General features: G+C 39.2%; 1 protein-coding gene across 2 annotated transcripts in view; it reads right to left on the bottom strand.

Annotated features, from left to right (window-relative positions):
• The window catches only part of pik3cb (phosphatidylinositol-4,5-bisphosphate 3-kinase, catalytic subunit beta), a 57,126-nt gene that overhangs the window by 38,220 nt on the left and 4,857 nt on the right, over window positions 1–14,049 (bottom strand). Inside the window, exons 1-2 of one of the 2 annotated variants that reach the window (XM_081614373.1) lie at window positions 13,649–13,669; window positions 5,202–5,281 (exon numbers count right to left, since the gene is read on the bottom strand). The gene's annotated coding sequence lies outside the window, so the exon portion shown is untranslated. Of the gene's footprint in view, window positions 1–5,201; window positions 5,282–13,648; window positions 13,670–14,049 lie in introns of those variants that run through there. The other variant, XM_008426230.3, reaches the window with a different exon arrangement.

The following is a 14,049-nucleotide window of genomic DNA, read 5'->3' as shown; positions in this document are numbered from 1 at the left end:
GTGCCCTGCACAAACACTGCCCTTGTGCTGCCCTTGCCCTGCCAGCTTGGCCTTACAGACAAACACACAGAGACACAGAGAAGGGGGAAAAATAAAAACACCAAACAGCGGCTGGGAGGGAGCGCTGGGGTCACATGGGGATGCTCATGTTCTCCGCTGCGGGATCTGCAGCTTCAGGCGGCTCCCTCACACCTTCAACAGTTCCCGCGTATACAAACACAGTCAAAGGGGTCAAAGTCTAAAAATATGCTGCTTTATTAGACTACAAGTAGATTAAATTCTGCAGTCTACAGACTGCAGTTTCTGCTGCAGCTCTTCTCAGGTGTGTCTCTACCAGCTTTGTCTATTCTGCTTTGCAAGATAACTCGAGCTTTATCTCACTGGGTAGAGTGTGACTGAACTCTAACTTTTAAGCCAGGTCACAAATATGTCTTAATTAAACAGGTTTGGACTTTAACTACACCCATTGCAACACATGAACATATCCTGGTGTTAGCCATTTTATTGTTCATTTCAAGTCATTTTTCTCATGGAAAAAGAACCTCCAAAATCTCAAGAAATTTGAATTCTTTAACAGGTTTTCTTCAGTAAAATGGCCTTTATTTACTTCCACCTAACTTCCCATTAACCTTTTACAAACTGTCCCACAACATGAATGAACCTTAGAGTACAGAGTTGGATGCTACTTACTTGTTTTAGAGCTCTATGCTCCTTAATAGATAGAACCAAATGCCTTCAAAAAAAGTTGCTGTAATTAATTTTTTGTAAGATCAACAATAAAGATTTTTTTTTATTTCAGTATTTTATTTCAACCCCAATGAACTATATTATTAGGTAGCTTCTGAAGGCAGTTGGTTGAAGTGGTATTTATTTGGGGGTATATGAATAAAGTATGCTACTATAATACATACTCTAATTTGGTCCAAAATTCTAACTAAATATGTTAAAAGTTGTGGTTGTAGTGTGTCAAATGAAAAATAAAGTAAAACCTCAGGGGTATGAATAGTTTTACAAGGCAGCTGGTTTAAAGCAGGTAAACATAGTTGATATTTGTGATAGCTGCTCTGAAGAACTGGACACTATGCAAACTCTTCTCACAATCACAAGATTATTCAAATTAAGCCCATATTTGTACTCATATTACAAGGAAGAGGAAGCTTTGCAGCTATGGCACACATGTATGCAAAATTCACCAAGCCAATCTGATTCTGTGAAAGTGGGAATGAGGAAATACAAATGCAGGCATATCCAATGTTTTTCTAACAAGTTGACTCCAAGTACCTTTGACTTCAAAAACAAGGAGTATTTGTGACAGAAGTAGGCACTTCCTTGTTGCTTCATTCTAAAAACAGTATTATTAGAATAGCTGGAGTGCTTAAGCATAAGCTAAATCCATCTTCAACATCCAATAGATGAGAACAAAAAACACAGACAGGACTTGGTGCAGAGAGTACTAACTATTTGAAACAATTGCATTGTACACAGACAGCTGTTCACAGGGCAACAAAAAAGAAAAAAAGCCATTATTCCATAGGAGACAATATCTTTTTTTTCTCTCCCATTTTTTATAAACCCCGACAAAGAGGAAACATTGAATACCTATTATTGGAATATGGCCACTTTTTTCCTGACAACATTTTCCCATTTAAGCTGCTCATGAGGAAACGAACGTCTTGTGACAAAATCCGCCAAAAGAATGAACATAAATACATTCCAGCACCTGCAACATTAGTCGTATGGACTGCTATGATCACACACTAAAATTAACATGACATCTTCTTGAGTTTGACGATTTTCGAAAAACAAAAGACTGCTATAAATTTAAAGTGGATCCTTTTACGGACGACTTAGTCAGATGCAACATTTTTTTTTTTCTCTCTTCGTAACATATTTTTTGACTGATGCATTCAATATACATTGAAGCATATTGATGAATGAGCAAAACATAGTTGTGGTTGAAGAAATGCAACATTTAGACCAGTGGTTCTTAACCTTTTTTGAGGTACCGAACCCCCCAGCTGCATATGCGCATTCACCGAACCCTTCTTATTCCAACCCCCCCCCTCCCGACACACAAAATAATTTGCGGTATTCTGATTTAGTAATGTAATTATATTAGCTGTGTAACCACCCCCACACCACTAGAGGCAGTACCAACCCCGAAAAGATGCGACTAAGGAGCAGATTTAGACTATAGAATTTGGTAAACACTGTGAGCTTTGCAGAAGTAATTAAAGACACAAGTTCAAATCCATGCTGAGAGTGGAGCTCCTTCAATCAGGGCTCCTCCGCAGCTCTGATTGGCTAAGCAATGTAACGTGATCCTTTGCAGCAAGTGATGGCAAAGAGGGGCGTCATCACGACTTTACGCAAGTGTGTCTTTACCTCTGCAGCAGAGGCTCCGCCGAACCCCTGAGACCGACTCACCGAACCCCTGGGGTTCGATCGAACCCAGGTTAAGAACCATTGATTTAGACAATGAGACAGTGAATAACTTCTGGAAATATACACTTTCCATACACCATCTTCTTTTTAAAAATCCACTCAGAGCTTGAAATGTTTTAATCAAATTCTAGACTTTTCCACACTGCATAGAAATCCTCTAAAGTCCAAAATAAATGCAATGTGACAAATCCATTCTCGATGGGTCAAGAAACAAAAACAAAAACATTAGAATTTTGCTCCTTTCTAAATCAACCGTAAAGGTACGAAGTAAACACAAACCCTGTCCCTGACATGACATCAGAAATAAACTTCCTGGTTATTGATGTGTGCCAGCATTCCAGGAAATAGAAGCTGCTTAATGCAAACTAATAAAAGCCCAAACAGACTCATTTGAAATAAAAAGCCATTTCCTCTACTTGATTTGCATGGTGCTAGTAAAACAAAGTTGTGGTTACATTTCCAATGTCAAACATAGGGAAGCAGATCATCAATGCACTTCAGTTAATTGCACGATTAAAGGGAGGTAAAGGGATTGCCTCCAGCATTAACATGTTTTAATGCACATTTCTGCTGCTGAAACTTAATAAATGGTATACATTTACAAGAAAACAACACAGCATCACAGCCAGAGCAAGTAAATGCAACACGATCAGGGTTCTTATTCAAAACCCTGCAGAAACTGAGAAGGAGAAATATATCGCAAAAAGCCGTGTTTGTATAGATAAGGGTAAGGCAAGCTTTGAGTAACTGAATTATAATGTGGACACTTCAAAAGTAGGATGTTTGAAAATAAATATCACACAAATATCAGTCAAAGAGCAGAGCCTTTGACTGAATCGTGACAGAGCGGAAGGACTGAAAAGAAATGGACAAAAATAACAGCAAGTAGTTCTGAGTACAGCAGAGATGGATCCCACACACTGATTTCTCAGCCGTGGTGTCCTGGCATCTTGGCATGATGTTGTTTATCCTCTGTACAAACAAACGGGCCACACATTGGCACTGAAGGACACACGTCTGGAGACGCAAGGCATTTATGGGCTTCAGCAATCATTCTGTGGCTGAGGTGATTGGAAATACACTCCTGCAGTAAATGACATTGTGACATCTGTCGCTTCCAAGTCGCATACTCTCCTATCTATCTGAAATGAAAAACTTTGAACACACCACTCTGCAGGTTTCTGTATAACCCATAACGCAGAAAAAAACTAATGTTCCCTGAGAAGGATCAAAATAGTGCATGTTTTTTTGGGCAGTCTACATAAAATAAGGCATACATGTGGTAAACGGCCTCAATTTACATTTATAATTAGTTGACGGCAGCACAGCTTGTTCCATTCTCTGGGTGCAAACATAGCAAAGACTATTCTATGCTATAATACTTCAGGTAGTGAAGTCAATGCTATAAAGATAATGCCAACCAACAAATGGGCTGAAGGGCAGGGTTTCCTAGGATTGTGTTAGTGTAAGGGTTACGACTGCTCACTTTTCATGCAAGCAAATGAAACAACACTTAAAAAGGTCATTTCAGTTGAAAGCAGGAAACAAATGTGACCTCTATTTAGCTCCATAGGCTAAATAATTAAACCTGCATGGCTGCATTCATTTCGGTTTCTCTGCAGCAGCAACAAAACAATGTTGGAGGAGCGATCAGTGGCGGAAGACAGAGCAGCATGAATAATTGGATCAAGCTATTTTTCCACATGCGAGTAGGAGTGCAGGAAGAGGGGAGATAAACAGAGTGCAGGTGGGAGGCATCTGTACTGATTATTGGTGGTTATTGGCCACCTGCGCTGACTGGGAGAACAAAATGTGGTTATTATCCTGACAGCTGTCAAAGCTGCTCTCACTGCACCACATATAGTAAGTCTGAAACTTAACCAACTGTTTATTGTGAAAGCAGAAGAGCATAAATGTAGAATATACATCTGCAAAGCTAAGCTGAGTTTCTGTTTGTATACCTTCTTTCAGCAGAAATATTTTTCATTTTGATGAATTTGGTAAGGTTAAAACACATTGAATCATTAAACAACTTCAGCTATTCTTACATTGCAACTAATAAATGCCACTCAGTTACATTTACCTCCATTACATTTAATAATGGAGCACCACAGGGCTGTATGCTTACCTCCTCTCAACCTCCTCTTTCCACAAAGATGTAAACTAACTGGAACTAAACAATATACCATGACTATGTAGTCCTTTGTAATATTGACATAAGGGCTATGTGGGTAGCAATAACCACTGGCTAATCATATTCAAATGTCAGGTATTTTGCATCCCAGTGTAATATTAGGTATCTGGACATTGCCTTACAGCTTTAAATATCCACACCTGACACAGAAAATTGTGCACAAGATGATAAAGGTAAGTGCTGCATTTATTGCAGCTAATGCTGTCTAGTAATATTCACCAATATCACCAATGGAAGATTTTCCAGCATCGCTCAACACTATAATACATCCATGAATCCAACTTTGCTAAGTTTTATCGTAACAAGGATGCATCAGCATTGGCTGTAATCCTGCAAAACTAACCCAAAACTATAATGTGCGGAGAAACTTCCACACATTCCCCATCTGTCAGGCCAACGCCTACTCTCCCAGATTCCAGCTAAGCCAGCATGCAGTTCTACTTTTTCAACTTTTACACCGTACCACACAGGCACACACACACCCTCCCCTGCAGCATTGTATGCAAAATAGGTCAAGATAACTACAAGAACCAGCCTGCTCACACACAGACACACGTTTTACCTGCCGTTTCCTAGAGTCACTTATTTCCTACGCCTCCGCTCCTCTCCGGGGCCATCTGGACAGATTCTGGGACACTGCATCTGATGGGTGAGGAGGCAAAACACAAGGAATGTTAGAGAGAGAGGAGGGGGAAACAAACTGAAGGGACACAAACAGGGCAGGACATGTGGGAAAGTACGAGCTGAGCACAAATAATGCATACCTGATTAGTTCTGTGATCCCAGCTGCCCCAACAGAAGTGATAAGGCAACAGAATAACCCCCCCTGACTCCTTACAGACACCTAATCATCCTTTGCTATCTGGATCATAGTGGAGACACCTTCAGAGATTGGAAGATGGATTATTAGCTCTGTATACATCCGCTTTATTATTTAAACAGCTAGGTCACAAGCCAGAAACCTTTTTTAAACTTTCTGTGAAAATCTGTTGCAATATTTTGAGACTTTCAACAGAAGATTTGATTGAGAAATATTTTCAATACTTTTAGCCTTGTAATCCTGATTCACACTTTAACTGAAGTTATTCTGAGTCATTGGAAGCACCGGAAACAGGACTTTATAAAACAGATGGAGGTGGAAGTGAGAGTCACAACTAAAAGTTTTGAATTATTTTAGCAGTCAAAATGAAAGTTTGACTCGAACCCTGTGCTCAATTCTGACACCTGTGAGGAGAAATTTTTTTTTGAGAGGAACTAGGATTTAACGTTTAAAACGGTACTTTATGAAAAACTGAGAAGGATTTAAAATTTTGTAATGGAACAGAATTGAAAAACTAGATGGTCTGGCTTCCTTGGGTGCCTGTGGACTTCATGCAAGACCCAGGACCCGTTTACAGAGGGAATATAGACCATGCTTGTTGTTCTGACCCTTCACTCAACTGGCCCTGTGGTTTGTTCACATTTAGATTTCATATTTCTGTCTCTTACACCCTCTTTCTGTGAAAGCATCAACATAACATCAATTCCCATCTTTGTAGTTGGTCAATCAGCCTGTGATCAAAAATTTTCCTGATCCTTAGGTGAGGATATTATTGGTTTTTTCCCTTTTGCATTTAGAAACTAAAATAAATTTTACCTGAAGCGTCTGGATTTCTAACAGTCTGTTGACGTAAGCAACATTACTTCACTTTTCTGTTTTCTTTAATTAAAGGCATTTTTCTTTCATTTGAAAAAGCAAATAACAGTTACCATTAGTGTTGGTAATGCTAACTCTGCCAACTACAAAAATAAGACGCAAACACGCAAAATGTAACGCAAGTCATCTTTTTGCCTCTGTCAATTTGACATGTTTGAATGCAAATATGGCTGAAGTCTAGATTTTGAGACGTGGAAGAAATCTGTGCCATTATCTAATTAGATTTTATTTAGTTGGGTACATCTGCCTAAAGGATTTTATTATGAAAGCGATGGACAGACACAAACTGTGGTTTCATTTGCAATAGATCCAGATCTCTGATTGGTGCATTTCTTAAGACACGATGAGGCTTATGTGCACTAGAATGCTGACTTTGGTTAATGTAAGAACAACAAAGTCCTTAATAAGAAGAGCATGGTGAAAGTTTAACCAGAGTTCCGCAGGATATGACAATTAATAACTTGGAAAACTCAAATTAAAGGTTTGTGTCAGTTAATATTCACATGTCATTTCCAAAAGACTAAATGGAAAAGGTAGTATGAATGTAAACTTTACGCATGACGACACAGGACATGACCTACAGAAGGTACCTTATGAAACAATGCCCAGGGCAGTCCATAAGCCCCAGCAGGAATTTCTGCTGGCAGTTCAAAGAGCCAGTGGTACCAAAATCAAGATTTGACCCAAGAGATACGGAAAACAAATATACCATGGGCAAAAAAAATACAGGCTGATGACATGCAACACACAGACTGATTGAGGCCAGTAAACTTCCTGTTTTCCCCCAGTGGTTAGGATGCTCTATCTTTGTTTATCAGGGTGTGACACAGAGAGGCTCACGAGAATAACTGGAAAAAGTCTGGTGGTAAAAGAGGTTTCATGTACAAGTGTGAGGGTATGCTGTGAAGAAAGAAGAGGAAGATTTCACAGAAGGTGGCAGGTTTTACCAAGAAAATATCAAGGGAAGGAATTTATGTTTGCTTCACACACAGCTACAGCGGGGCAGCACATAGGGTGAGCAGTTCCAGGAAGTGTGTTGTTTTAACAAGGATAAAACCTCCGGCCAGAGATGGTCAATGTTTAACTCTCCCTGTCTTTATTAAACAAAAAGCACCACATGATCTACTGAGAACGAGTGAGTGAAAGAGTCACAGAGATTTTCGGGGAACATTCTGGTGTGAGGACAGACGGGGGATTCATTACGCAGCCGCTCAGAGATGACGTTTGTTGCTGGAGGCTAAACCCAAACTTAGCTCAGCTAAAGTGTGCAAGAAAAAAACTTCACGCCAACGTCAATGTTTTTTAGTTTTAGACAGATCTGTTCAAACAGCAATTTGGGGTTTGGTTCCACAATCCCAGGCTCTCTGGAAGCACACAAAATTAGATAGAAAATGGGGTTTGTAGTCAAATGTTTATCATGGACTGATGTTGACTAGGCTGCAGAAACTACATTTACTTATAACTAAAATCTCCAAGAGACTCCTTCAGACAACGTCTTACATCAAAGTTGTTTTCTGCAGTTGGACCAAACATGTTTAGGGTTAAGGTAATGTTATAATTTGACCTACAACTTTCTTCTGACTGAAAGTAATAACGTTTTGCAGCAGCTTACCCAGAATATGTGCAGACAGCTAAAGATTTGGGTGATGGCAAAGAAGCTTTCCAATGTCAAAGAGTTGAAACTCAAAAGATAAATTGCCAAAATACCAGTGGAAAAATGCAAAACACAGCCCAGCAACTATAAAAAGGTCTGACTGCAGTAATGTCAATAGATACAGCACTCATAAAAAGTTAAGGATATTGACCCGAGGGCCGTCCTTCAAGACGAAAGGAATGTCATGCTTCAGCGGACAGTAAGTCAACTTGTGAAGAACATGACAAGCTGGAACTGATGCTCAAGGGCACATTGTTGAGACATTGACAATTTTTGACATACTGTTAGCTTTTGTTTCAGTACAGAGTTGAGAAAATTACTGCCTGCTTATAGTTAAATGCCCTAATGTCATTGTAGCGTCGTCACACCTGCTTATGTGTGTCAAGTTTGGGGATTCTATTGCCTTCTGGTGTGTGTCGTTTATTACTATTACTATAATAATGTCTTCCAATCAACTAATTTCAATATTTAGCGTCTTGATTGTGAAACTCTACATCAAATGTGAGCATTAATGGCAGTGAGAATGACCATGATTTGATATCTCAACTTACATACATGTACTTTGCCAAATCTCTTAACTTAGCATAGATGAAATTATGTACCTGATGTTTAAAATAGCATTTAAATCGACAACAAAAAGTAAAAATTAGGTAACAGTAGTAGGAAAACAACAAGTAATTGAGCACTGATTATTGACGTGGATGCCAAGAGTAATGCCTCATGACATTTTGATGCCTTCATTCAAATGTATGTGACCATCATTAGTAGCACATACCAAAGTGAGAGTCTTATTTTTCTATGGTCTTTTCTCTTCCACCATGTAACCTCACACTCAGGACTAACACCCTTCCCTTCCTCCACCCATCCTCTGCTTCAAGAATGTAAAGAATGCACAATCCTAAAATGACTGAAGGTTCATCGCTGCCCAAGACTCAGACTGCTCCTTACCTTCGAGGCTCTTATCAGAGAATGTGCCCTGCTTTTTATGGCATAGATCATGTGGGTAACCGGTGTTCTAGTTAGCAAATTTTGAACTACAAAAGGCCATGGAGTGATGATTTTGTTATTCAAGCCCTGAGGCTTGCATAATAACGTGGCTTTGGGCATCTTCTTGCATGAAACTACACCATTGTCACCTTCATTTTACTTGTAAAGAGAACCTCAGAGACAACTCAGAAATACAGTACATTTGTCAATAAACTGTTCAAAATAAAATAAACTAAAATAAAAAAAAAGCATATTTATTCGGCAAAAAAAAAAGATGAACTACGACATGGTTTTGGACATAGAAGTTAATCAAGATCTACTTGTACAGGATCAACTTAAACATGTTTCCTCATCTTGAAAAAGGATGATATGCGAGATAAGATGTACAGTTAGCCTGATGAGTTTGAACTTGCAGAAGTCAGCGTGCCCTTACATTTCTTACATCTCCAAATCAAACGTGGCCATTGCATCTTTACTGTGCATCACTGCTGGCTCGCCACAAACAAAAGACGACTGTCTGTCCAGTTCTAAAAACAATGCACACCCGCTCATTAGCCCAGTGTGGTGTTTATAACCCTCCATCACTGAAAACCACAAGTAAGTCACACACAGATGAGTTTTACTGTTGGAAAATCTGAAGTTTTCACACAACAGCTCTAGATGTGTGAAAATCCAAGTCTTTACCTACTACTTCCTTCCTTTCTCTTTATTTAGCTACTAGCTTCAGCCTCTATTAATAGCTGCTATTGTAAAGCTGGCCTTCAGTGGGTGGTGTGCAAACATGGCTGTGTGTGAACTCCAAAGTTTTTCTACCCTGCTGTAAATCCGTCACCTTTCAGCTGCATGACTGATCAAAGGTCCCAGGATGTGCTACAGGTGATCAGACAGACCAGGTACACCAGCACTACCGCACATAACCTCTCCAATACATTACAAGACCAGTCAGGGGTCATCCACTTTACTATGCAAAAAAGAAAAAAGAAATGAGGAACAGGCAGAAAAACTGCTCGTTGATACGACATCATCGGAACAGCAGGAAACTGACGCCATACTTAGTCAGCTCAATGCATTTCAAAAAAAGGCAACAACCCCAATCTGTTTTGTGATCTTACATTAGATAAGACACAAATAAGTACAGGCTGAATAGTTCACCACTGCATGCATGTTTCTGTGTGAATGCATGCATGCATTCACATGTATGCATGCATTCATGCATGCACGCATTCACATGGAAACCTTCCATAGAAGTCACAAGGGCAAATGGTTCCAAAGTACTGCTGATCAAATGCATTTTCTTTTTTTCTAGTTAAAGATTCTTCTTCTGTAAAGGGAGCAGGTTTGCTAGTTTATTTATTGTCAAACCATCAAAATCCCATCAATGAAGGAGAAAATTCTCAAATCTAAAATACTCCAGACAATTTCCAATCTCCCACCAACTTAAACCGGGGGAATTAGCTTATGCTGGACAACTTGCATTGGAATAAACCAGAACACTTCTGGGATGAAAGTCTTTTGAAGATAAGAGAACAAAGTGGAGAGGACACTAAACCAAACAATACATCAGTACAAATATCTAATCTCAACTGTCAAGCAGAGTGACGGATGCGTTAAGATGTGATTTTGTTTTGCAACCACTGCGATTTTTTAAATGCCACCAACTCCATCATGAACTCTACTGTGTAGCAATGCATTTTAATTATGCATTTTGTTACTAAACATTTGAGAATTATTTACTTTCCACTACATTCACATACATGCTAATCAGAGAAAACCTGTAGAAACTGGAATGTTTTTTAAGTATTCGCAGAAGTCAGATTAAATCCTGGATTAATTTGAATGATTTTTACATCAAATTTGTTTTAAGTATAGGCTACCAAAATGAGACATCCTCTACAACATTAAAAGCCATTCCTTTTCAGATAAATGCTTAATGTTTTAGATAAACCTTAAAAAAAGCGAAGAAAAAAGGGATGAAAAGAGGGTGGGATCGAGTTGTCTACTGTGGGAATAATAAACCTTTAGCAGTAAACACCAACTGTTTTATTCTTAATCTATTTAATCTGTCCTACCCTTTTAATTTGGTCTTAGAAAGCATAAAACAGAGGATTTATAAGCAAAAGACTGGATATAATGAGACTGCTCATTTCAGCACATCACGTCTTTGTTTTCCACTTGAGTCCAAGGTGAAATATTAGAAAACTCAGCTATGTGCATCAGCAGTTTTGTCAACATCAGGAGGGCTTTTGGGTGGCGCCAATTGTGTGAGGAAATTCTTGTTTTTTCAGTAACTGTCACAGAGCCTGATGACTTCCTAGGAGAAGATAAACAATCTTCCATGAGGAATACTAAGAAAACATTTATCAAAAGATACACCGCCTTGAAAAGCAATTCTGACCCTTATGTTTTTCATCGGCATTCATTCCCATTGTGTATAGAGACTTAGTAGGGACTTCTGTCTATACATTTAAAGTTGCAGGTGTTCTGGAATAATGTCTCAACCAGTGCTGTCAAGCTCATTGAAGTTGGAGTCTGTGAACACCATTTTTAATAATTATTATAGATTTTGGTCTTTACTTTAACTAGGTAATTTAAACTCCTGAATAAGATTTAACTTCCAGTATCTTTGGTAGCTTCTAACAGGCTCCTTCCTGCTTCTAATCTCTGAGCAGTTTCCCTGTTCCAGATGAAGAAACGGATCCCCCACAGCATGATGCTGACACCACTATGTTGCACCAGGGTACAAACTGTAATTACTGATAAGGTTAAGGCACAAATTCATACACACCCCTGTCAACTTTTAACTAGGGAATAAAACTAATTAAAAGGCACCTTTTTGGTTTCACTTCACATTTATACAGGCTGTCACATAAGACCCACAAAAAATGTGTTGAGATTTCATGATAAAATCTAAATCGTTACAGGAATGGAACAGCTTTTCAAGGGACTGGAGATGATTTAAGATTTTGTAACCCAATAAAATCCCTCCTGTATGGGAATCAGTTTTATCACACATTTATAACATGTACTAATCAAAAAGATGAAGTACTTTAGACTGTTTCACACTCCAAATGCCACCGCCCCTATTGATATGTGCAAAACGCACAGAGACACAGAGACGCACATAATCATATAATACATTGTGGAACGTCCACTGTAAATAGTAATGGGAGATGTGCTGGATAACATGCATAGTTACTGGATTATAGTTTTTTTCTGGGATGTCTTATGTAAAGTTGCAAATATTTACTATAAGAATTCTGGCACATAAGCTGATGTTCATATCGTCACCAACTTGCACCAGGATCTTGATGCAAACTTGCAGACGTTTGCTCTCCTCAGGGCCTTGTCCACTGCTGTGGTTCTGCTGTCGTTTACAAGCCCTTGCTCAGCTTCCCACTAGTCATCTTCCAGCCACTAAATCTGAACTCTCATCACAGCTTTTTCCAAATTTCTATTCTTGGTCTAGCATTCAGACAGATGAACCACAGAGCGTCATGCAGTTCATCTCCTGATCATCGAGTCAGCGTTTTTCACACCTTTGCGCCAGAGCCGCGGCATACTGTACATCAACACGAGGCTGCATCATACAGAGCAGCCTGAAGCACCTCAGCCTGGATGAGTCTGTACTTCCTATTAAAATTACTGGCTGAAGAGATTTCAACAGTTTTCTATTGCTTGAAATCTGAATTCCCTTTGAGAACACACCAGACAGAAGGAGAATGTTCACAGGGTGTGAATTCGTTTTATATAATTTGCCATTCAGATAACACTCAACACTTTTCCACCCAAACGTCAGCAATCACTTCTAGCTCAGATTCTTATAAAAGGACTCGTGGAGTTGCACCCTTCACTGTACCTTCTCTGCACATTACACTTCCTACTGTTTTCCTGGCATTCCTCGGCAGGTCTCGGCCTGCTGTGCAGCAATTTCAGCGGACTGCTCTTCCCTCTTGGTCGGTAACATTCCTTGCTTGGGTACTTTCCATCCACCTGCATTAATCATGCTCCGTCCTTGACTTGCACTTGTAGTAGGTGAAACTAAATGCCTTACATAATGAATCCAATCATGAAAGAAATCAAGAAAAAGCTACAGCTAGCCTTACAGAAACACAAAGACATTTACCACCTGCCTTGCACTGTGCTCTTTGAAAGGATGTTATGCAAGTCTCTTAATGTACAAGAAGGGGATTACTTTTAAAGTGTAACAGCAGGAAGTGTGAGTTACTAAGAAAACAAAAGGGTGGAGAGAAACACAGGGACATAAGAAAAGAAGGAAGACCAAGATGGCAGCAGCAGCAACTCAGCAGTGTTCGTCTTTATACTGAGAAGATATGCAGAGCATGCAATTCAAATGGCAGAGTCTAAACAACATGAACTGAACCTTGCAAAAGCATTAACACCACTTGAAACGTCTTGCATTTTACCACAAACCTCATGTTTTTGAAAGAAAATGTTCAAGTTCTGATGCTAGCAAATGATACATTATTATAACAAGGAAGGATGCATTCTTAGAACCGTTTAAATAAAATGCGCCGAATACATTTGGATTGTACAAGCAACTCTGCCGTTACAGTTGCGAGTCTTTTAAAAGGTATGTCTCAAACAGCATTGCAGTCACAGGTTGACATTTTAATCCAGTTTCACTAATTTTTATAGTAAATTTTAGTCTTACCACGGGCTCTTTGAAGGCAAACGACTAGAATCGACCCACGAATCCGTCACTAGAGATGCAACAGGAAATCATGCATTCGTCAACAAAACACTGACGTAACTGCAAAAAACAAACAAACTGCAATGGAAAACAGCGGTGAAACATGTTTGTCATGTTAACCACTAATGATATGTTAAGTGATGACAGGAGAGGCTTTGTTGTCATGATGATGACCTTCCCACAACAAGGAGGTCACAAGAGGTCAGGAAGCATTTCAGATATTTGGAAATCTCACGGATTCATTCAGCTAAAGTTTTTCATACTGTTCAACTATTATAGTGTAAAGACAACACTTTCACCATAGAGCCAATGTTTTAAACTGCACATTTATGCTTTCCTTTAAGCTGAAAAACCACAGAACA

Source organism: Poecilia reticulata, chromosome 13 (assembly GCF_904066995.2).
Source record: "Poecilia reticulata chromosome 13, P_reticulata-male-v2, whole genome shotgun sequence".
NCBI lineage: Eukaryota > Metazoa > Chordata > Actinopteri > Cyprinodontiformes > Poeciliidae > Poecilia > Poecilia reticulata.
The sequence above is the reverse complement of the archived record's forward strand: the minus strand, read 5'-3'. Positions and strand labels throughout refer to the sequence as shown.